Source organism: Molothrus ater, chromosome 1 (assembly GCF_012460135.2).
Source record: "Molothrus ater isolate BHLD 08-10-18 breed brown headed cowbird chromosome 1, BPBGC_Mater_1.1, whole genome shotgun sequence".
NCBI classification, from domain to species: Eukaryota; Metazoa; Chordata; class Aves; order Passeriformes; family Icteridae; genus Molothrus; species Molothrus ater.
Window position 1 is genome coordinate 3629159 of NC_050478.2, and position 25618 is coordinate 3654776.

Genomic DNA, 25618 nt, shown 5'->3' on the forward strand with positions numbered 1-25618 from the left:
AGAAAAGCAACCTTAGAAAAAGAGAGCTTAATTGATCTCCAGCACTGGGAGATCCACTTCAGCAGCCTCCAAAGGATGCAATTTATTAAGACAAGAAATCCAGCTGTCCCAAAGCTCTCATTTCTGCAGGCTGCACTATTGATGACCCTCATGGCTGCAGATGGCACAGAGCAACATTCAAGTGGCCTCCTTGGGCTTCCTCATCCAAACAGAGGATTAAATAGAGGATTAAAGGTGGACCAGGACCAGAAAACAAAGGAGAAACCATCAATGGTACATGAGAGTCAGCTGGCAAAACCTGGGATAAATTTGGATGGTTTATCTGTGCTTTGGCTGACCTTGGAAATATCCTTGTGTTTCAACATGGAAGCAATCCTAGGAATTGGGTACTGGTAGCACAGAACAGCTTTGAGTTATCTTCACAACATTTTCTGGTTCAGGCAACTAAGTGTTTTCTTGTTGTTCCCTGGGAATGTATTTGGCACCAAAGACCAGCTTTTCTTGTAAGGCATCACTCAATAAAACCCCCAAAACCAACCAACCAAATGAAAACAAAACCAACCAACCAACCAAACAAACAACAACAAAAAAAGACCACAAAAAAAAACAACCTACAAACAACAAGAACCCCAAAAAACCCCACCCAAAACAAACAAGCCCCAACCAAATCCTCCACATACAGTAGAAAAGGTGAATATGCATTTTATGGTATTTCCTCCCTCATATCCCAGAGTTCACTTCAGTCCCTGGAGTTGGTTGCCAGATGCAGCAAATGAGGCATGGGATGAGTTTGTATGTTTTTCTGAAAGATGTAACTCACTGGGGAAAGCAGGGTAGGGACACAGAAAGGAAAGGAAGGGAATGATCTTCTCTCAGCAAATAAAACGAAATGTGTGATAACCTGAAGTCAGCACAGTGGGAGCCTCTTTTGGACAAGCAGAATAAATTTTGTGCTGGAGTCTGGATAGGATGGTGCACAGAGGACTCTCCAGGGCACAACTTGGCTGCCATTAGACATGTCCAGAGAACTGGGTATTTTATTGAAGATTGTTTTATTCAGAAAGAGCCACAAAATGAAAATGCTGTGAGAGGCAGACAATAATTTTTCCAGTAATACTCTGCACATTTTGGGTGTGTGTAGGTCTCCCACTTAGATGAAACCAAAATGTTGTGGCATGGATTAAGATGTCTTCTGGATTGTTTCATTAAATCCAGCACTGCTTGACTATAATTGATCACAAAATCTTCCTTGATGGACAATAATCACAGGTTTTATAGAAATAATTCTGGCTCATGTTCTGCAAAGGAGTGTGGCATTCTGTGTTATCTTCAAGTCAGCAATGAAAATATGGACAGTTTTTAAATCAAAGTAATGCAGGATAACACGAGAACAACCTTTCCAAAAAGAAAAACAAATTAATAAACAAATCCCAATTCCAAACCAGGACATTAGGGCTTAGAGGTCATAAATAAGCAGGTGAATAAAACCCAATAGTTATTCAGTGACAGTCATCCAGCTCCAGTCCAAAAGGCCATGATTAGCATCTCTATAAAATGGAAATTAATGTGTTTTTCTCTTTCTCCTGCCTTTTTAATCCATTTCCCAAAGCAAAGCAAATGTCCCAGCTTGCTCCCACATGTAGAGGCCTCCTCAAGGCAATCATCTCTGAAGACAAAAGCAACAACTTCTGCAGAGTGCCTTGAATGAGAAAGGAGGACATTGAGTACTTCACACCAAGTGAACCTGAGTATTACAGATCCACACAGGATTAATTTAGCTCCAAGTACCTGCTGTACCTTCTCTGATCACCAGCAAAGGGAATAACACCAAATTCTCTTTTTTACTCTTTCACAGTGTTTTTCTTTTCAACTGTTTTTAAGTTAATGGTGTTTGCTTGCATTAGCTGAGAAGAAATTGAAATTTCTTCACTAGAAGATGTGAATTCTTTCCTTCTGCTGACCCTCTGTAGAAATGAGGTGTCCATCATTGGGTACAAATCCCATAGGAATGCTTAAAATACTTCAAGGGGTCTACAGACACCCCTATCCCCAGCCCTGGCTGTGATGGAAAGGACGTTACCCCCAGTCAGCCTAGAGACACAAATCTGTGCTGCACTGCTTCCTGACCCCATCAAGCTCCTTGTAGGATCCCTGACTGACCAAGAGTCTTAGGTTGAAAGATGTTAGTGGGGGTGTGTGTTCTGTCCCCATCTCTCAGAGCTGGGGCAGTTCTCTGCTGTCCATGGGGCAGTTTTTTCTTTCTCTCTCCCACAGCCAATCCTCCCTCCAGGAGATCTCTGCTGTCCATGGCCACTGAGTGTTCCTGCAGGGCTGATCCAATCCCATCATCCCATGGGGAGATGCTCCGCCCAGGGGAGGAGCCAAGCATTCCTCCCTGGATCCAATCTGAGGTGCTAGGACAGCCCAGCAGCCTTTGCCCAGTGCATTGCAGAGGAGCAGCTTCTGCTGCCCTGCATTGCCAGAGGGAGCCCAGGCCCATCTCCAGCAGCCCTGGAGCTGCAGAGGAAAACTCCCCCCTTGTGCAGGATCCCTGCTCCAGCAGAGCCACAGCTGGCACTGCAGGAGGGCTGAGCCCCCATGGGATGGGGCTGTGCCACCCCCTGACACACAGGGGACAGGGACTGCTCTCACTCTGGCAGTGGTTTTTTTGTTTGTACTCCTGCATTTCTATTTTATTTTTCCTCTTTAAGAACTGTTATTCCTATTCCCACATTTTTGCCTGAGGGCCAGAGTGAGGGAGTTTACATTTTCCATTTCAAGGGAGGCTCCTTCCTTCCTTAGCAGACACCTGTCTTTTCAAACCAAGACCCCCCAGGTTACTCCAGGTGAGTTGGTTTAAATATTGGGTTGATTTAGACTGGATATTAGAAAGAAATTCTATACTCAAAGTGTGCTGAGGCCCTGGCACAGGTTGGCCCGAGAAGCTGTGGCTGCCCCTGGATCCCTGGAAGTGTCCAAGGCCAGGCTGGATGGGGCTTGGAGCACCCTGGGATAGTGGAATGTGTCCCTGCCCATGGCAGGAGATGGAACTGGATGATCTTTAAGTTCCCTTCCAACCCAAAACGTTCTGTGATTCCATGATTTTGTGATTTATGAAATAATAAATCTCTGCCAGCCAAGGCCAGTGAGATACAATCAGGTCAGGGGACTCTCCTCAGCAGCTCAGTGGGGAGATTCAAGAGGTGATGGTGAGATGGTGCAGCTGGCTGGAGGTTCTGGTGTCTTCAGGGAGCTGCAGGGCTCCAAAACAACTTCATGGACTTCAAAACTCATAGACCAGAGTACTTCCTATGATCCTATGGGATTTATTTTCCCCATTTTTCTTGTATGTGCTGTTTCTTACTCTTGATGTTTATGACTTTAACTCTCAAACAGCAGATTCATTTTGTCATTCTTAACAGAGCAGGTAAAGCTGGGTCTTAGCAATGCATATCTTCTAATTCTCTGACTGGAAACATTTTCCAGTAATAAAATATGCAACAAATTCTCCCGCTCTTTAATCTGCCATTTAATCGATGTGTTCACATCATGCTCAGTAAATGGTGCAGTGTCAGTTTAATTTGCTCAACTCTTGTTGTGCTGCTTGTTTTCACCCCTCCTTGCTTCCCCCCTCCCCAGTACATAACCAACGTATCATTTTGCGTCCCATGTGGGATTTCTCTGCTTTAACCTAGTAAATCTTTTAATTCCTAATTCAGTATTCTGCTCTAATAGATTCACCCATGAAAAGAGCCCGGAAGGCTGGAGCTAAGAAAAATCACTTTCATTTTCTCAGATACTATCGAGTGGTTTAATGTAAAATACACATGCAGTGCACAGTTTGTGATCTCAGATTTTATCAGCCACGTGTTGCAGAGCTGAGTCAAACCTGATCAGGTTTTTGATGAAGGGATAAAGATTCAAGTCTAGGCTGGAGCCACTTAATAATGGTGAGATACTGAAGAAAATGTAGTTGCATAACGGCAAGGAACAGTTCACAAGAGAGACTGAAATTTGGCTCCAAAGCACTGGTGTGAAATGTGGATACCAGCACAAGCTGTCCAAAGCAGAACTTAGAACTTAATTAACCTTGCAGCTTCATTATTAGGGATCTCCATTTAAATTAATGATCCAGATGAAAGTGTTAAAATAGCAAATGGACAATCTATATTTAACTATAAATGCTATTTCTGTTTGTCATTTACATTTTCAGCTTTTACCTTGCCCACCCTGAAAAAAGGTTGATGATAACTGAGTTGGAAGACAGAGTTTGGCAATTTTTATTTTTTTTAATAACTGGGGAAGATATTTCAGGAATATTTTAAGTGGATATACATTTTGATTTCTGTTTTTTTCATTGATTTTTCCATACTGGACCATGCCACATGGTTCCTTCTGACTTAGTTTCTAGCAATTCATAATTTAATTAAGAATTACCATCTAAGAATTGAACAGAAATTAAAAGCACATTTGGAAATGCACACACACAGTGTTTGAAGCCTCCGTGCCCTGACTGAGGAAGGGAAAACAAAGTTGCTCATGACATTGAAATTTATTGAGAATTATGTGATGCTCTGAACAAAGAAAGAATCGTGGTGTTAGTGAATTGACTGTACAGCTCCTGGACAAAGAGTTCTTCCCAGTTAATTATTAGCATTTAAATTATAAGCAGAGATATTTCAGTCTCTTTCTGCTGTTAATAAAAAGATCCTGACACCTCAGTGGCATGAATCATATTTTGACTTCAGTCACTCTTTGGTCTCTTTGGTTAAAGATGAATCCTGTACTGACTGCCCTTCTAATTTAGAAATAATAGAGTTTGTACTTTTTTTTTTCCCATGTTCTGCCTCAGTTTCACAACACGTCGTGACCTCTAAATGTTCTCCCAGCTTCCAGATTGTGTATTTTCATGAGGGTTTCAGTCAGCCTTGGTTTCTTGGAAATCAAAACTTAATTCCTGTGAGTGTGCTCAGGATTAATTGACAGGATGAAGAGTGGTGCTCACCCTGCATGGTTTCCTCAGAAAAGACTGAAAAATTGGTCTTATAGCTATGACAGTCCTGTTTTTCAGCTCATTCCAGGTCATTCTCTTGCAAGGACACCCCATCCCTGGAAGTGTCCAAGGCCAGGTTGGACAGGGCTTGGAGGTAGTGGGAGAGTGGGAGATGTCCCTGCCCATGGCAGGAGTTTGGCATGAGATGAACTTTAAGGTCCCTTTCACCCCAAACCATTCTGGGATTCTATGGTATTTTCTTCCCTCCACCCCCTAGACCATGTAACAAATTTATTCTTTTTCAAAATTTACTGTGGATGTTGACAAATACGGAGGCTGATGACTTTTGTCAATATTTGTGCCTTAACCATGATTTTATGTTGGGTTTTTTTTTTCCATTTCACTGCTTTAATTTTTCCTTTTACAAGTCTAGTTTTGGGGTTGGTGAGTCCCTTCCTTGGCAGTGGGATTGGCTTTAAGGAGTGTCCACCCTCCGTGCCCCCCCAGCACTGATGTCACAGGGATAACCTCCCAGCTTGCTACCATTTACTGGACATATTAAAACTCCTCCAAGATCTGTTCCTTCAGCTCCCAGGGTGTCTGTGGATTTAAAAATGCCAACAGTTTTAAGACAGATCCCTATGATAAACAAAAATTCTGATATGTCAAGGTGAGCTACAAATAGAGAAAATAAAAACAACACAGTAAAAAAAAAACAACCCTTCTGAGGAGAAGTGCCAGTTGTACTCTGACTTCTGAACACCTCCAAAGCACTAAAAACAGACATGAAGAAAATGCTTTAAAATTGCTCTTGTTGTTATTGTCACTAAGGAAACAACTCCCCAGGAATCGGCAAGTTGAGTATACAGGCTCTTTGATGTGCAGCCAGCCCTCTCTTCCAGCACACTTCTCAACCTCTGGTGAATCAGGTCTGTCCACCAAGGGAGATCTCTCCTGCCCTGTCTCAGCTGAGGCCTCACTTTGTGCAGGGCTTGAACTCTGATGCTCCATAATCCAGGCTTGCCACAACACACAATATCAAAGCACAGAGCCACGACTAAACTGAGGGATTTTGCCTTAAGATCCTTCTGCAATCCAACAGCACTGCCAGGAGAGCTAGAATAGCACAGGAGCTGGGGAATGTGGGAGGCACAAGGCAGAATTTTTTCTGTCTGTTCATTTGGGGTGTTTTTTTTTCAGCCACACTTCACACACCCCCACACACACAGTGACTGAGATGTGTGCTGGGTTTGGATTGAGGCAAATGGGTTTGTAGAAATTGTTTAACCTCTTCAGCCCTTCAAGCAGCGTGGCCATCTGCACACTGCCTGTTGGGAATGATGAACAAGACTGGAGCATCCCTGATTTGAGCCCAGGCATTGTAAAGGAGAATCTCAGCTGACCTGCAAACCCATTCAACATGCAAATTATTTATCATTCATTTAATAATAATTTAGTAACAGTTTAGTGACCAAATTCCCATAGTTTAGGATGTTCCCTAGTGGTGTTCCATTTCCCAGCATCAGCATAGCCAATGTTTTCCTGGGTTGTAGAGTCCCTCATATCCCAAAAAGCTTGATAACAAGTTCTGCTGGAATACATTCCAACAGGAGATGCAGAGCAGACATTCCCTGTAACCAGTTCTGCTGCAGACTAAGGAGCAAACAGTGGCTAAATTAATTGAAAAGAGACAGCACAGAGCAGGCAGCAACTAAGGAACAGAATATTTTTTTTAATTACTGGAGACTAAGCCAAGATGTAAAGAAAACTGATAAAATAGAATCTGTGTAAAGGCTTCACTAATATAAAATCAGTTCAGAGCATTTTGAAGTTTGAAAATATTTTCTCATTACCATGGACAGGTGTCCATGTCAGATCTGAATTCAAAGGCTCCCTGGAGGACTAAAGCACTTTTATCCAAGAACCAGAACATGTCTTTGTAGACAAGTTTATTTCTAGAGTGTCCTTATCTTCTTGCAGTCTCCAGTCTTCTATTTCCCTTCTCCTTGAGTAAAAGGGTAATCCGGTTCTCTTTAGCTCTCATTTCTGAGCTACAAAGACCAAAAAGTGCTTAAAAGATCTAAAAGCAAAGCTGTTCTGTCCAAGCCAACAGCTGGACCTCAGTGAATCCATCTGCCAATGGCAACAAATCAATAACCACAGAGCAATCCCCTACCAGGGTAAAAATCTCTCTGTGCAGCCAGCAAGGAGCCTTTGCTTTTATGTTAAACTCATCACCCACCTTTGGACCAGAAGTGATTTCTCAGCTACCTCTTCGTGAACGAGAGGGAGCTCAAGGAGTAGCCAACAACCACCAGCGGTGGTTTCATAGCAGAGGCAAGAAAATGGCTTTAATATTGCAACTGCAATGTGAAATACACCAGGTTTGGAACCTTCCTTGGCCCTGAGGTCAAATAATGCCTTTGCCATCACTCTTGTTCACTCTGCCAAACTGCTTCACCACCAACCAGAACAGCCTCATCCCAAGTGCCTGTGAAAACACTCTCTGGGCCACGATGTTTGCAACTCCTATTTGCCTTCATTTAAATACCTTCATGCTTTCATTAAATACCTTATTTAGATATTGCATAGAGAGCTTGGAGATCAGATTCTCCCAGGCTACTGCAGATTCTTGCTGTTTCCCTCCCTTCAGAGCCCTGTAAATGATTATCTGCCTTGCTCACCATTTCCAGTCTCATTGGTATTCATGCCAGTGCTGTCAAGCAAAAGCACCTCTGCTGAAGAGATCTTAATGAAAACAGTTTTCCCTCATCTAGGGAGATTCATTTCATCTCGAGAAGACAACAGAAATTTCTGTCACTGCGCAGCGTGGAGATAAAAAAGGCACAAATGCAAAACCCAAGCAAGAGAAAAATGTTTGGCGACGAGTCTGTGCCTGTCTGAGCACACAAGAGCTCTGACATGAGTTTTCCTCAGATAATTCCTTAACTACCAATTTAGGATAATGACAGCGACACTTTTAAGAAATCTTTTGGGAGAAGAGTAAGTATTCACTTTTAAATTCTATAAACTCCTGAAGGAAATATTTTGATCTCTTTTTTTTTTTTACTTCAAATCTATTAACCCTATGTCCCATCCTTGACATGGAAAGCCTTTGTTTTGTAAATCCATATGGGGGGTTAAGAGAGTGTTTTACAAATCAAAGTGGATTTTCCTGCAGTAGTTTCAGATGTGTACTTTGTGGATGTTTATAGATAACCACGTCATCCCAGACTCCTGCAATGGACAGTGGCAAGGGGAAGGCGGGGGGAAGCTATTATGCAGCACAAGACATCTGATTTATTTAAAACATTTGCTTCAGGAAAAAAGATATTAATTGAACTTTATATTCTTAAGCTCTGTAGATACAGTGTAGAAATTTATGTCTATGTAGATGTGATGGAGACAGTCTATTTACAAGCAGTGCTAGGACAAGGGGGAATGATTTAAAATGGAATGAAAGCAGGTTTAGAGTGGATATCAGGAAGACATTGTTCCATTGAGGGTGGTGAGGTGCTGGAACAGGTTTCTCAAAGGAGTTGTGGATGTCCCATCTCTGGAAGTGTCCAAGGCCAGGTTGGATGGGGCTTGGAGCAACCTGGGACAGTGGAATTTGTCCCTGCCTATGACAGTGGTTGCAAGGGGATGATCTTCAAGGTTTCTTCCAATCCAAAGCATTCTATGATTCCATGAAAATTATATATTGTAGAAATTTACTTAAAGTGTACCTCTTCAGGTGCCTCACACAGGGTGTTGTGATTTTGCAATGGAATTTCATTGCTACTGTAGCAGCACGTTGAATAAATCCCCAAATAAACAAACAAGTTTCACTACTTTGACCGATTTCCTCCAAATGATTTATTTTAAAAGAATTCTAAGAACGTCAGTAGAATATTTGCTAAGAGGCATATTAAGAACTTGGAGTCATGTCCCATTTATCCCATGGTATTGTTAAAAGGCCAGGTTGCAACAAGCAGGACAAATATACCTGACCAACATTTCAGCACTGCTGACATTAATAACATGGGTTCCTTCCCTGAGCTCATTGCATGACATTAAGTAGGAGCTCTTCCAGAGCTGCTCACAGGAAACTCAGAGGGGAAAACTCAAACCAGCAGATGGAGAAAGGTGTAGGTCACACTGTGCTCCTCCTGCTTTGTGTGGTAATTCATGGGTCACTGCAGGCAGCAGTCGGCTGAGAGAGGAAATAAAGAATAAAGTGTGGGATCCTATATTATAAAACCAGGCTTGAAAATACAGAGCTTCCAGCCATCAAGATCATGGTGATGCTGGCTGAAGTCATGGTAAGAACAGCCTGAATCCCAGCTGGAAAAAGAGGGAACACAGCAAAAAAGGGTAGAGGATGATGATAGCACAGAGGGGAGTGGAAGGCACTGGGAGGAATGTGCATTGTTTTATTCTTTTGCCCATTTCATTATTAAATGGACTGGCAAATCACTGTGGTTCCTTTCACTGAGAGTGGAGGAGTTTATGTCTTTCTTAGAGATGAGAACTTCATTGTAGGCTAAGTCCAGCTTTAGAGAGTGTCAATACTACCTGTCCAATTCAGAGCACATTAGTGCTTTTTTCTTTCTTCATGTTCCCTTGCATCAGTGATTTTCTTAGCCTTCTTCAACTTAGAGGAGAAAAAAAATTCCCTCAAAGATTAATATACTGTTTAGAAGGGCTGAAAAGAAAGACAGGAGGATGTCAGGACAGCACCCTGGTCTTTGTTTCTCCAGCAGCAAAGGAAAGTCCTGGGATGCATTTTGAGGAAAGACAGAAATGATTGCTTTCTTTAAATTAAGAAATCCTTAGAGATTAATTGCCTTCTTTACTCAGAGGATGGTGGGGCACTGGAACAGGCTGCCCAGAGAAGTTGTGGATTCCCTTTCTCTGGAAGTGCCCAAGGTCAGGTTGGACAGGGCTTGGAGCAACCTGGGACAGTGGAAGGTGTCCCTGCCCATGCCAGGGGTGGGATTGCATGGGCTTTGAGCTCCCTTCCAGCCCAAACCATTCCATGGATCTCTGATTCTATGATTGATTCTCTGATTCCACGTTGAATGCAACTGCAGAGATGTGAAAGAACAAGGGTGAGCTCCGCCACCCTCAAGTCTGTTTTCTTTATCTTTGCCATTCCTGATAAAAATGCACTAAAATGATAAATACAGGTCTTGCTTTGTGGTCTGATCTTCTGCCTGTTGCAGGCTAAATGCAAACACAAAGGCACCAGAGGTGGTAATTTTTCAGTCACACAGAAGCAGTTGCACATTACAGGGATGCATTTTGGAAATGGCAAGGACGTGGCACAAGTACAGAAAAATTTGGCGTGTTGAAACCAGCCCGTGAATCAGAAGCTGCAATATTTTGGGTTAAAGCTCTCAGAGCTGATTTATAAAATGCCAGTTTGAACATGCTGCTGAAGAGAGTGATATGGATTATGCTGGCCATGCACTCAGACACTCCTGCATTATCCCTCCAGTCTCACCAGTCTACGTGGGATGGGGAGATCTGTTAACTTTTCTTTTTTCAGATGATCATATCTGGCTTATCTTGCTCTTCCACAGCACTCACTGCCCAGTATTCCCCCACAGCTAATGGAGGTAAAAAGGATGTCCAATCCAATGAATTATTTTAGAGCCCTGATTTAGGATCAACATAATTTATATCTGTATTCCACAGGTTCCACTGTTGTAAAGACAACATTTAATAAACACCATTTAGTTCCACCCAGAACTGCACGGATAAAAATGTTGTATTTTACAGCAAGTAGTTATAAAAGAAGCAAAACGGAAATTACATAAAATTATATATGATTGCCAGAAAATTCAGGCAACCCCGGGTTTAAACGAAAGCATTTTTAAACTTCAACATTTCAGGGAATGACATTCATTATGGAACAGTCTGTCAGTTCATTAAGCAGAATATCAGGTTAGAGTTTCTGCAGTCAGTGAAGAAACGAACTGCATGTTAATGTTCAGGTGAACTTCCTTCCCACCCTTTTAGAAAATAACTGTGAGTTCCAAATTATCTGATCTAAGTGGTCTGGTTGAGATATGCTGCTGGTTTCATATCCATATTTTTCATGACATTTTACACACTGAACTTCTTCTGGCTGTGAATGAATTTGGCAAAGGGTCACACCCATGGTACTGCATAATACAGAGTACATGAAAATATGCATAATCTATTTATTGAGGTCTGCCTCAGAAGCTCTTTGAAAATAACAGAGTAACTAAATTATGTCCTTGTTCTAATTCAGTAGGGACAACGGGAAGGAAAGCAAGAGGTTGATGTAATGATCCATCAGGATAAAAAAATATTAATAATTTGGCATAATATTATGTCAAAAGGGAGACTTTTAGTTTGGAGAAACCAGTTTTATTTCTGCTATGAAGATGGGAGACTTACTTTTCCAGATGGATCCTGGAAAGGTAAAAAACCATTTTTCTTTCAGGGAGAGTATCATGAGAGGTTTTCCAAACTGATGCACATAAAGCTCCCCAGAGGACCTGGAAGATGCTGAGTCTATCAGAGGAATATTAAAGCCTGGTGCTTTGAAGAGTTTTGCTCTAAATAGGCCATGTTTTGCTTTAATCACCTTGGACCCACCTCTCTGTTTTCTGGAGACAGAGAAGATGCCAGAAAAATGAAAGCAGACAAAAGCCACACAAACCTTCCCCAAACAAAGTGTGAGGTTGACATTGCTCATTCCAAAGAGGAGAGTTTGGAGAAACTGAAACGACCTGGTAGCAAAGCCAGCAGCACTTTGGAACCTGGACAGAAAGGTCTTTTCACATTAAAAATGCAAAACTATGTGCAGATGGAACCGACATCTCAAGGAAGCTGGGAAAAGGAGTTGCAAGGAAAAACTCCAGACTGGAGCTGGTGAATTACAGACATTCAAAGAATCCTGAAGTTCTTTCTCGCCCTAGAAGGAGAGAGCAACCTGGGCAACAAAAGCCAGGAGGTGTCAGTGGTAGCTGAATCTGGAGAAAGTCAAATACAGCCTCTAGGTTGTCTCATGAAAAAATTATTCCAGGAATGATTTGGAGCTGATAGATACACCTACAATGTAGATTTTTGGGGGTTTGTGTTTGTTTTTGGTTTTTTTTTTTTTTTTGTTGTTGTTGGGGTTTTTTTTTGGTTGGGGTTTTTTGTTGGTTTTTTGAGGGTTTTTTGGGGTTTTTGTTTGGGTTTTTTTTTTTTTTTTGTGGTTTTGTTTGTTTTTGTGTGAGTTTTTGGGTTTTTTGTTGGGTTTTTTTTTTTGTGGCCTTTTTTTTCTTTGCGGCCCTTAACTGTGATTCAAGGCAGAAATTCAAAATGGTATTTTCCAGCCCTGCATGAGTATATGAAAATCCAACAATTCTTTGTGTGTTTGGTGAGAGCACTGAGGCCAAGATTTGATCAGTCTCATTCTACACCACCAGGAGGAGGGATCAGAAAGCCAGGACAGGTCTCAGACAGCAAATGAAACCATTTCAGTGGCATTTATGGAAGACTTTTGGGACAAAAGAGCTACAGAGCTCAGTCTATAGCAGATAATTGTATTTATCCACATTGACTGGGCACTGGCCAGAGGCCAGAATCAGTAGCTGAAATGCTGGTGTTTGGTGCAGCAGCACCCCAGGGTATTTAACCTGCCCTCAGGAAGAGGGGAAATGATGTGCTGTAGATAAACACCACACTGACAAATCCCTGATGGATGTTAGATACCCCAGGGGATCTCAAATGGCACTTAGCACCTCTGTTTAAGTGGCTGAATCATGTCCTAAATCTCCTTTTATTTTAACAGGAGTTTCTGCACTCAGATACAGCAGACACTGCAAACCCACACCTGCCTTGATCTGAGAACTGGATCCCATTTGGGGCCAGCATCATAAAAATTCTCTTAGCAAAAGGGACCTGCAAGTTCCATTCAGAGAAAAGGAAATTAGTTGAGTACTAGAGGTGAAAATCTGCCAGGGATACACTTGCTGGAGGCACCAAAAAGGCTGTGATGTGCTTTTCCTCTCCTCTTCTGAATGAAATTCAGGCTTTGGTAGCCTGTGAAATCTCTTTTCCATGACAATCATTGCTACATCCAGCTGTGGAACAAGCAACAGGCCGGAGAACAAAGAGCTGGAGAGCACAGAGCAGCATCCAGAGGCTTGGAGGATGCAGAGGAACAACTTCCACATGGCTGATATTGGCTTTCCACTCTGCTCCCTCCCTGCAGCCACCAAGAACTACTCTCCAATGTGGTTCATTCCAGCTGTTCACCCACTGTACGTAATCATCTCAGCTCCCAAACCCATTCAGCAGCACAAAAACCCCATCCAGGCTGTCAAAAGCCACGAAGCCCCAATGAATGAGCGTGGCCTGTGCCATCCAAGGCTGCAGTGACAGCTGTGACACATTCCCAGCCTTAGTCATGAAGAGCTCAAGCATCTGCGGTATTTCGGATGCTCTCTCATCTCCTCTGCATTTTAAGCTAGAGCACAAAACTCCTGGAAGGAATCCAAAGATCCAGCTCTCTAAAACACAGGAAATGAGTAACTTCACTAACTTTAACTTGGGTCTTTAAATAATGCACTTGTGCTGGCTTCTTTATAGAATTTGTTTCTAGGCCAAGAGAAAGTTCTGTTGTGTGTCCAAAATCTTAGATGCAAATTAAGCCCAAGCTCATATTTGGCTTCTGGTACTAATTGCATCAACTTAAGAATGCAGTTGCATGTGAAATGTCATTATTACAAATATTTTGTTTTAAAGGGAAATGTGTTTTTACTTTTGACCATGACCATGTCACTTTATGTTTTTGCTAGAAATAAAAAGCACCTTCTCTAAACCTACTTCAAAAATGTGACAGTAAGAGCAGAAACAGAAATGTTGTGATTTAATAAAGCCTCTCCATTCCAGGCAAAGGAATTCAGAGTTAAAGATATCTTAGCTATTTTAAACTCCCTTTCCAAACATATATAATTTATTTCTGCTGTGGAGAAATGGATCCCTTACTGCTACAACTTTAACTCCAGTCTATGTATCAATGTGTTCTGAGAGGTTCATGTTTGTTTTTTTTTTTTTTTTGCATTATTTGGTTTTAAGTAAATAATTTTAAAGGCAATAGCAAAGGAGGAAGATGTGAGTTAAATCTATTTATCAGCGGACTTTGTTAGCTTAGGACAGAGGGTGAAAGCATTAGAATAAAAAAGCACTGAGCTATTGATACATGGCAAAAAGATGCCTTTTAGGTCACCTAGTTCTGAGCACAAGGGCTCCAAGCTGGTCAAAATGTATTTCACCAGGTGCCAACCCTGAGCTAATGAGGTCTGGTCAGCATTCATCTCCAGCTCCGTGCAGCTCCCAGTGCAGCCATTCCCATGCAGGGTAGAGCAGATGAATCTGGAGCTTTCACAGCTCCTGCCTGGCTCAGGGAACAGGCAGAGCCAGCTTGTGTGTGCCTGCAGAAAATCATGTCACTGTCCTAGATGTGTCCCTGTGCTGGTGCACCCACAAAATCACACCCCAGCTTCTGCTGGCAAATCCCTCTGAGTAACTGGGCAAAGGAAGAAAGTGTTGATACACCGAGGAAGCCTATCAGATCTCAAAAATCAATGAATAATAATAATAAAAAACAAACTAGGGAGGGTATTGTCTGGGACATGTGGCATGAATTCTGCAGCAGCTGTGTCTGCCCTTCATGGAATAAAGGGAAGATGTGGGGTCCACCACAGCACTCTTGGGCTTTTCATAAAACTTGGGCTTTTCATAAATCTTGCCAGCTACCAAAATTTGTGAGCTAGTAAAACATCACCAGCCTTCCCCTCCAAAGAAAGATGGGAAAAAAGGCATTTCACTGCTGGGGATGCCTCTGAGATACCATGGAAGGCTCCATCTGGCTGATTGTGGATGTGTGTCTGAGTCAGCTGCTGCAAGAACCTCCACGGGCTGATTCATCTGACCCCCTCCAGGATGGCATGAACCACTCTGCTCATTCCTAACACAGTGGATTAGGGGGATTGGCTTGGATGTGAGAATTTCATTTTCAGATGCTTTCAGAGAGTAGATGAGCATCCTCCAGGCAGCCAAACACTTCCGAGTGAGAAATCCTTCCTTCCACATGAAATGACCAAGAGTTTTCCCAGGAGATCCTTTGGGGGCAAGTTTCCTCTTGAGAATGAGCGAATTTATACATCCTCCAGCCCTCAGAGATGGACCTAATGATGAATCTGCTCCCCAGAAACCAAGAACTTAATTCAGTCACATTTCCATTCAATACATTTTTTTTCCCCTTTAAGAATCCTCCCAGAATCAGACTGGACAATGCAGTGTCCCTGCAGCAAAATTTGCCTGATTCTGAGCAACAAATTAATAAAAATAAAAAAAAAAATCTAGGCTATTAACCCACCACACAGATTAAAACATCTTTTCCTGCCCTAACCCTCAGCTCCATTTAGCAAAGCAACAAATCATAGATAACAGACCATAATTATCCTTCCATTTGCAGCTCCCGAGCAATCGTGACCCAAGCATCTCTAATGGGGTGCAAAAGCCACTGGGATTGAGGCACATTTCTTGTGAAATGCCTCCAACTGAATGGACAGATCTGAAAACAGACCTGGCAGATGTTTAATGTATGTTCAGGAAGGAGCTCTTAAACGTCAATACTCCCAGTGTGTCACAAAATAAATTATTATTATTGCTATTGCCATAATTATTATTAAGAAGTATTTGACCATATTGTCCTCATCCCCTTTTCTCTCAGTTTTAGAGAGAATTATGAATTACATTAACAAAAACTAGAATTAATTGAGTTACTTGTTGGGTATTTTGGTGCTTGTTTTAGTTTGTTTTTTTTTTAACAATGGCATTAGGCAGAGGTTTTTCCACCTTTAAAAACCATTTTTATAAAGAAACCTATGGCAGTCAAATAGATCAAAGTAGTTTCAGATTGTGGGTCTCTATCAAGGAGTAAGACATGACACCTGAACGAGCAGGGATGAGACTTTCATGGTGTCTGCTGATAAATGGAAGGATTTTTATTTAACAGAGCAGCAAACAAGAGTCCCTGCAGCTGCCTATTTCTGCAGGACCCTTCTGAGGAAATACTCCTCAGCACAGCAGCCACGCTGGCTTTAAATGCTCTGTGTGGCAATGCTTCCACCTTTTCTTTAGGAGATGGAATGGTTTAGCTTGTCCTGAGAAGTTCAGCCCTGAAATTATTAATCTGGCTCCTCTGGAGATGAGCTTGCAGGGGGACACAGTCACTGAGCTGCAGTGAGTTACATAAACAAGGCTTGAACAACCCAGCGAGTTTCATACTCATTCCTAGTTCGCCTTGTGCAGCTAAAAGTGCAAGCCTAAGAGACAGATAATAAACTGAGAGAGCAAAAGGTGGCCAGAGGATCAAACACCAGCAAAGCAATGGGGTGAAGGGTGGACATTCTGCCACAAAGCTTCTGAAAAAATAATAAATCTGCCTTTTTTCCCCCGTATATTTGTGCCCACTCAATTACAATCCAAACAGCGTTTCAGCAGCCACGACAGACACAGGAATTCTAGAACTTGTTAGTGCTGTGGAAAAGTACCAAACACCTTTCTGTATGCAAAGCATTCCCTAAGAACAGAACAAGTTCAGCACCAAGGGAACTGGGAAAGTCTCCTCAGGGATACTCTGAGCAGCCTCTTTCAGTGGTGCCACAGCTCACCCTGACCAGACACTGTCAGCAAAGATGACTTTCAAGTTGTGGATAGCAAAAAAAAAAAAAAAAAAAAAAAGAGAGAGAGTTCCTCACTGCTGCATTTACATCTCTTTCAGCAGAGCTGTTCCACTTCTGTCCTGATGTGGAAAATTCACTCCAAAATCCTGTTGACTGCAGTGTGTGCTGAAGCACAGATGGTATGGGATTGGCTGGACGTGACAGGAGCAGAGGAAATGGAAAAAAGGAAACACAAGCCAACAAAAAAATTCCCCTCCTTGACTTAAAGATTGTGGCTGCACTCTCTGGGCCAAGGAAAGGGGTGAAATAAAATTGAGCATCTCCACTGACTTCCACATCCTCAGATCAGTTTTCCTCTCCTGGGAGCAGTGGCAGATAAGCAATTTCTCTGTTTAAAATCAGGACCAACTGCAAGACCTGATATTTCTGCAGGTTTCTCTACCAGGCATGAGCTGCAGCATGATTCTGCCCTAAGTTCACTTTTTTCTCAGCTCTTCTTAACTCAGATACTCTGCTTTCATTAAAAGATAATCTGAGCTAATTTAGGAATTAGACTGTTTGTACTAAGTGTGCTCAGAAGGAAGGAAAGGCAAACAAAATCTGCCACATTGGAATGAATCAGCTCAGGGACACGGGGCTCAACTTAGCAAAGGCACAGGCACATATGGAACTCAACCCCAGGAAAAAAATATCTCCAGGATGCTGTCTCAGTCAGCCAAACGAGGAGAGATGTGATGAACAAAGGTCTGAATGTGCTCAGCAGCGCAGCCCACAAGCTCAGAAATCTCAGGTTTTCTCTCCCTGGTAGCATCCCACAACAGAGCTCCTGCCTCCCTGTTTTGTGAGCCTCACAAACAGCAGCAGATCTGGGCAGCTCTGTGGGGCTGGGGCACCACTGTGCCAGCAGCAGAATTCTTAAAGCCACTGTGAGCAAACACCCCCAGGAGCAGAATTCCTAAAGCCACAGCAAGGAAAGAGCCCCAGCAGCAGAATTCCTAAACCCACAGCGAGGAAGGAGCCCTCCAGTTTCCTGCAGGGATCCCTATGGATGATGGAAAGCCAAAGCCCAGGAGCGAGCACAAAGCCTGTTTAAAGAGAAATAAGTGTATTTATCCCACAAAAAGCCCCCTCCTCGTGACCTTGAAGGCTGTGGTTATCCTCCCAGCCATTCACACGTCTTTGGTTGGAGAGAACAAAACAGCGGAAATCTTGAGATAAATGCGCGGGACAAAATGAGATCAATTGGAACTGTCCTGAATGACGGCAAAGCAGCAACCCTGGCCCACAGCTCATGGAAACAGGTGGGAATAAAACTGGAAGACCACAACCCACACACAAGCAGACACATCAACTCTAATCCATCAACTCTAACCCAACTCCCCTTATTGCCCTGACCAGCATTCCTTAATTATTCACCAAATTCCAATATTGCCTTACCCATCCTACAGGACAACTTCCTCCAAGCCAGCTCCAGGCTGTCTGGCATTAGCCAAAGAGAGATGCTTGTATAACACGTTCTTTCTCTGCAGCTACACCAGGAGCACTTTCAGGAGTTTGCCTCTGTGCTATCATTAACCTCCAGCAATCAAACATTCCCTTGGATTAGCCACGGAAGCATTTCCCTGCTGAACCTGACCAGTGCTGCATAGGCTGGGCAGAGGAGTGAGGGGGCTGTGTACCCAAATAACAGCAAGTGCAAATCCATTTGTTGGTTTTTTTTTTTTACTCCAACAGATGAAATAGAAAAATCCAACATGCTGCTTCAGTTACATATTGCTGTACCAGTCCACCACACACACTGTAATTAACATGCACCAGACGGATGGTAATTGATAATTCCCTGAGAAAGAATCACATCACTTTGCTGCCTTATTCACTTTAGTTAAGATTTTCTCCTTATTATAGCTACCTCCAGAGCTACTCCAATACATCCTAAAGGCCAGATTCTGTTTACCTGCAGATCAGATGCAGAAGAAATCCACTGACTTCCAGGGAGTTCTTCCAGATCTGCTGCTGTGTAAGTGGGATGATCGTGTAGCCATAAACACTAGTGTGCCACTAATCAAATCTCCCTTTTTTTCCCCCGTGCATTTTCCAGTTCTGCACAGCAAGCTGCGTTATCACATTCTGGCTGCAAACTCCTCAGATTCCAACACATACCTGAACGCTTCCCATCCTAAATTCAGAGCACAGCGGGAGGGAAAGAGCCTGTCCTGCGTGCCATCCCCCTGACTGGAGATGTGCTCGGCATGAAGATGGTATTATTAGAGCCAGCTGCTCAAACACCGATAAGGAGAAGTGCCCAGACGCACACGAGCAGAGGTCAAAGGCACAGGAACCCGCAGTTTCTCCCTACTACCCCACAGTAAAACCAAGCAAGTCCTGCTGCACCGCTCGGAGGCTGAATCAGAGTTTCTGCGGCAGGTGAGGATGCAGAGCTGCATCGGGAAACGCCGACAGCAGCGGCGGGGCTGTTAGCAATCAGGTTTTATTTACCAGCCATATTGTGTTAAAACCAGACGTGATTCCCATACCGAGCGCCTCAACCTGTCACCGCCAGCAAAGGGAGATTGATTTGTTTGCAGGGAACCAAATCTATCTGGAGGACGCATCCTCCGAGCCCGCATGCAATCCTCACTGAGAAGAAGTGTCCCCAGGAGCTGGGGACGAGGCGGTAAATCAGTGATCAGTGGCACTGGCAGACAAGCCGGCGGTTCCTGTGGCATCCTCGGGGGATGGGGATGCCCCGGGAGGAGCTGGGGGAAGGACTCACCATTGCAGCAGGGCTCCGTCCCGGCGCTGGCGATGCCGCATCCCCGCGGGGGGACCGTGGCCGCGGGGAGCGGTCCAAGCCCCGCTGCCCGCGCTGGCTGCCCCCGGCCTCCGAAGGGAATCCAAATTCCTCCTCCCTCGCCTGCCGGTCATGTCCAGGCTGCCTTTGCTCAGGGGATGGGCCAGCTCCTGGCCGTGAAGGAATTTGCCATCGCTAAATCAGGAAAAAAACAAACCAAAAAAAAAAAAAAAAAAACCACCAAAAATCCCTAACAAACCAAAACACAGAACTCAAACAACAACAACAACAAAATAAAAGCAAGAAGGGAGGTGGGATATTTTAAAACTTTTTTTTTCCCCTCTCTATTTTTCGTTTTCTTTTTTTTTTAAGGGTGCTCGGGGCGGGGCGGGGGACGGAGGGGTGCTCAGGCTGGCTGGGATGCTGTGCCGGGGTGAGATGCTCCGGTGCGCTCGCCCCTGCCCCTGTGCCTGTGTGTGATTCTCATACCCAGACAATGCTCTGCAAAGCGAGCTGGTCCTGCGGAGAAATGCAAACACCTCCTCCCCCGAGTGCCTGAGCAAAGGGAAAGGCGATATGGAACCAATAGCTTCTCCTTGGCTGCTCTCATTAATATGGAGGAGAAAAAGAAACCAATGAGGAGGAGCGGGAGGAGGGATTTATTCAAATCAAATTTCCCGAATCGAACACCCTTTCTCCCTTTTTTTTTTTTTCTCTTTCCTTTTCCCACGTACCCCAAATCTGCCTTCTCCCTGCCGCCTTAGCCCCGTTTTTGTCGTCCCAGAAATTTTTATTTCTTATTTCATTACTGTGACAAGGTCAGCAGCACGCGGCGATGGGAGGGAGGATGGCATCGCTGCCGGGAGCGAGCGGGGGCTGTGCGAGGGAGGATGAAAGGAGCCAATTTCTCCCGGACCTGCAGGGTTGATTGCAAAGAGAAGCGATAAAGTAGCTGGAGTTGTCAGGCAGGGGAACTGAGGGGGAGCAGAGCAGGAATTTCTGCTGGAAAAAAACATTTTGCAGATGATGTGTGCAGATGGGCCGGTGGCCTGTGTCCAGGCTGAGCCCTCTGAGCTTGGAGAGAATCTTCTACAGGAGATGCACACCCAGGGAAGGAAATGACAGCACAGAACAGCAGCATCTGCACTGTCCTGCAGCACCACAGAGGCACAGGACCCCTGGAACAGCCATGCAGGAGTGGCACCTGTTGCTGGAAAATGACTGGAGAGGAGCTGTAGGGAGGGCTGGAGAGAGGGGAAGGGGTTTCCAATCACAAGCTAAATCAAGAGAAATACAGGCTGGATAGCAGGGAAAAGTTTTTCACAGGAAGAGTGATAAAGTTCTGGAATGGCTGCCTGGGGAGGTGGTGGAGTCCCCATGCCTGGGTGTGTTTAACAAAGCCTGGATGTGGCACTGGGGGCCAGGGTTTGGTTGAGCTGTTGGGGCTGGGCTGGACTCGATGACCTTGAAGGTCTCTTCCAACCTGGTCATTCTGGGAATTCTGTGGTTCTGTGTCCAGTAGCTGCAGAAGAGCAGGGTGTCCCTGTCCCCTGCACAAGAGCATCCAGGCACTGCTCCCTGCTGCACAGTGCTCAAGGGGAGGCTCTCCAGACCTGGAAAATGAGCACCCAAGGAGCCTGAGCAGCCACAGCAGGCCCAGAGGAGGCCTCTGCCAGGATATCCCACAGAGACGCTTGGTCCCAGGCTGATCTCAGGCCCCACAGTTCCCTGTTGAGATTTTGAGGTGCTGAATGCCCACATCCTTACCCAAATTCTGTGAGACATGCTGGAAGAGCAGCTGCCTGCCGATGAGATTTTTCTAATTACCCTGAAATTCCATGACACCTGTATGCCTTCCGCTCTTCCAGCTGTGGAAGCCCTTTTGTCTGCTTATCTTTTCACAGGATCACAGAATCATTAAAGTTGGAAAAGACCTCAAGATCATGGATGCCAGCTTCTGACCAAACACCCCCTTGTCAACTAAACAGCACTGAGTGCCACCCCCAGTCATTCCTTGGGCACCTCCAGGGAAGGAGATTCCAGCACTTCTCTGGGCAGCCCCTTCCAGTGCTCGACCACCCTTTCAGTGAAGAAATTCTTTCAGATGTCCAACTTAACGTCCCCTGGCACACCTTGAGGCCTTTTCCTCCAGTCCAGGGACTTGTTGCCAGGGAGAAGAGACCAATCTCCAACCTTCTTTCAGCGAGTTGTTGAGAGTGATAAGGTTCCTCCTGAGCCTCCTTTTCTCCAGATTTTTACCCATTCCCCTTCATTTTCTGCATCTCCCATCCTCTATTTCCCATGGCATGTAAATTAATTTCAAGTCCTTCTTCCCTTCACCCTTGTGAGAAATGGATTTGTAAAGAATTTTTAAAACTTGACAGAAAGTTCACACAGCCTTGTACATCTGTGTGCAAACACTGGGATAAGGTGTTTTGATTTAAGAAGACAATGGAATAGAGATTACATTGTTGAGAGAGAGATTGAACTAGAAATAAGTTTCAACAAGTTTCAAAATATGACTTTGTGAAAAGACCAGATATTTTAGAGAATTAGAACTGTGAAAGATGCATTGTAGCAGGGCTAGGTGGAGGAAAAACATAAGTAATTTGTGTTAGAAGTAATAGCAGCATTGTGTAGCAAAAGCTGAGAGGCTGAAAAGCATTTATAAGGTATTGACACCAAGAAATAAGTCAGCTTCTAGCAGAATAGAGTTAAATTTTACATCTCTTGTGTCTCATCAAGACTGATAATAGAATAAAATGTTTTAAAAAACCTCTCAGTTACCCCACCTCTGTAAAACCTAAGAAAACCAACACACCCTACTTCCTTTAAACAAAGGAGAGCAAAAAAAAAGGGAATTTTATCTTAAAAGGAACTAAATCCATGACATGCCCAGCATGAAAAGCCCTGTCCCCGTTGCTGTAGTGCCCCTGTGGCTCTGGGCCCACGTGCAGGAGCCTGGGGGGCACAGCCCCACAGCAGAGAGCAGCCCAGGCAGCCCTGCTGCAGTGCCTTGGCACAGCCACAGCCCCACGGCTGCACAGATGCCTCCTCTGGAGAAAACCTTGTACAGACATGCTGGGAGTGCACTCGGCTCTGGTTTCGTTCCAGCACCATGGAGCAGGCTAAAGAATCAACTGGAACTTCCAGAAGCTTTGCTTTGTGGATTTTCCTGCAGGTCTGTCATCTTCTCTAGTCACATGTCACAAAGAAAACAAATTAAAGGTTATGGAATATTAGAATGATTTATGTTGGAAGGGACTTTAAAAATCATCCAGTTCCAACTCCCTGCCATGGGCAGGGACACCTTCCACTACCTCAGGTTGCTCCAAGCCTCATCCAGCCTGGCCTTGGGCACTTCCAGGGATTCAGGGCAGCCACAGCTGCTCTGGGCACCCTGTGCCAGGGCCTCACCAACCCCATAAAAAATTTCTTCCCAATATCCCCTCTAACCCTGTCCTCTTTCCGTTTAAAGCCATTCCCTCTGTCCTGTCACTCCAGTTGTTTTCCAAAGTCCCTCTCCAGCTCTCCTGGAGCCTCTTTAGGCCCTGGAAGGAGCTCTGAGCTCTCCCTGGATCCATCTCTTCTCCAAGTGAACACCCCCAGCTCTCCCAGCCTGTTGCCAGAGCAGAGGAGCTCCAGCCCTCAGATCAAATTTGTGTTCTCCCCTGGACTCTCTCCAACAGGTCCATGTCCTCCTTATGTTGGAGATCCCAGATCTGGATCCAGCACTGCAGGTGGGCATTCTCCAGAGCAGAGTGGAGGGGCAGAATTACCTCCCTTGACTTGCTGCCCACCCTTCTTTTGATGCAGCCATGGCACGAGTGACATTCTGGGCTGGGAGTGCTCAGGGCTGGGTCCTGTCCAGCCTCTCACCTCTCCTCAGGTCTTCTCAGGGCTGCTTTCAATCCATTCCCTGCCCAACCTTTTGTTTTTATGCTTGGGATTGCCCCAACCCATGTGCAGCACCCTGCACTTGGCCTTGTTGCCCTCCATGAGGTTTGCACAGTCCCACCTCTCCACCCTGTCCTTTGGAGCCACCCCTGCCCTCCTACATGTCCACCACACCACCAGCTCACTGTCACTGGCCAAGTTCCTGCAGATGCACTCTATAATGATGACGGCATTAGATGATGTAGGACAGAAAAAACTTCACAGCAAAGTGTTTGTTCTTCCCACAAAAAGTCATCTGTGTTCACTCTGCAGACTTAAGGAAGCTGTTCCCCCGCTCCAGAAAACCCGCAAGAAAGCAAAAACAAAGCCCTATCTGTGTTCTCTCAAAACTTCCAGAATTTATGGCAGTCCTACCTCAAAAGCCCCGCAGTGAGATGCTGCCTTAGCTTGCTAAGCAGGGAAGAAGACTCCCAGGTGTTCAATTATTGTGTGCTGATCCAACATCTGCTCCCTATCTTTCCCAGGAGAAGGGCAGTGGGCCAAGAGAATCATCTAGTGGCCCATATCCAGCAGCAGTTGGACTGCCTCAGATGATCTCAGCTGATTTTAGTATCAGGTTTCCGACTGAAGTAGTGAGGAGAGGCTGTCCAAGAACTTTGTTCCCCAAAGAAGGCCATTTTTATGAGTAGAAAAACAATTAAGCCACTCGCAGGCAAGTGGTGTTTTATTGTTATCCTCCTGAGCAGTCTGTTAAATAGATCTTTATTATTTAAGTGTGTGTAAAGCACAATAACCATTTTTGGCTGTTGTGAGGCACTGAGGGGGCAGGAGGAGGCTGCCTGAGGGCAAAGTGTGAGTTCCTACTGATGACCTTGACATCCCTCCATCCATCCATCATCCATCCATCCATCATCCATCCATCCATCATCCATCCATCATCCATCCATCCATCATCCATCCATCCATCCATCCATCATCCATCCATCCATCCATCCATCCATCCATCCATCCATCCGTCCATCCGTCCATCCATCCTTGTATCCATCTTCCACCCACCCATCCATCCATCCATCCATCCATCCATCCATCCATCCATCCTCCATCCATCCATCCATCCATCCATCCTCCATCCATCCATCCATCCATCCATCCATCCATCCATCCATCCATCCTCCATCCATCCATCCATCCATCCATCATCCATCCATCCATCCATCCATCCATCCATCCATCCATCCATCCATCCTTGTATCCATCTGTCCATCCATCCATCCATCCATCCATCATCCATCCATCCATCCATCCATCCATCCATCCATCCATCCTTGTATCCATCTGTCCATCCATCCATCCATCATCCATCATCCATCCATCCATCCATCCATCCATCCATCCATCCATCCATCCATCCATCATCCATCCTTGTATCCATCCTTGTATCCATCCATCCATCCATCCATCCATCCATCCATCCATCCATCTCTCCATTCATCCATCCATCCATCCATCCATCCATCCATCCATCCATCCATCCATCCATCCATCCATCCATCCTTGTATACATCCATCCATCCATCCATCCATCCATCCATCCATCCATCCATCCATCCATCCATCCATCTCTCCACCCATTATCCATCCTCCTCCTCGTGTAATCTGGTTGCAGGAATATTTGCTGAGACTGGGTTAAAGATATTTTATTTATTATTTGAGGTTCTTGCTCTTTCATTTTTACAGCTGAGGTGTGATTTAATTAACTGGACAACCAGGTCTGAGCTGGCCAAGCACCTCTCTCTTCATGTTGAGATCAGGTGTTATCAGTGCAGCCACTGGAATTTGAGGCACAATCCATCCCAGTGGATTAATCCATCCCAAGGAGATACTGGAAGCAGCTGCAAGGAACTGTGTCCTAGATGTGCCTGTTTCTCTCCACTCTAGACCTCTAAGGGTTAATGAGATAAACCCCTCTTGCACTATCAGGTTTGACAAGCCTGGAATGTTGAGCCTCACCCACGTGGTTTGTTCTGCTCTGCTGGACAAGAAGTGCCCCCAGACAGTGCCACAGCCTCCCACCCATGCTGAGATCCTCCTGCCAGGCCTGACTGGCCTGCAGATCCTCTGCTGTGATGGCCAAGCTGTGCTGGGCTTCCAAAGGAGACCCAGAGGAAAGTAAAATTCTCTTGTGCAGTGTGAGGTTGAAAAATACTTCCTGACAGGTGAGACCCTCTGGCCTGCATA

At 44.7% G+C, this 25618-nt stretch overlaps 1 protein-coding gene across 10 annotated transcripts in view; it reads right to left on the reverse strand.

Moving 5' to 3' along the window:
* The window catches only part of ADCYAP1R1 (ADCYAP receptor type I), a 145353-nt gene extending 125295 nt beyond the window's left edge, over positions 1-20058 (reverse strand). For 5 of the 10 annotated variants that reach the window (XM_054518534.1, XM_054518531.1, XM_054518529.1 and 2 more), the window contains exon 1: positions 19466-20026. The gene's annotated coding sequence lies outside the window, so the exon portion shown is untranslated. Of the gene's footprint in view, positions 1-19465 lie in introns of all 10 variants that reach the window. The other 5 variants (XM_054518538.1, XM_054518533.1, XM_036398305.2 and 2 more) reach the window with 4 other exon arrangements.
* Between the last annotated feature and the right edge of the window lie 5560 nt (positions 20059-25618).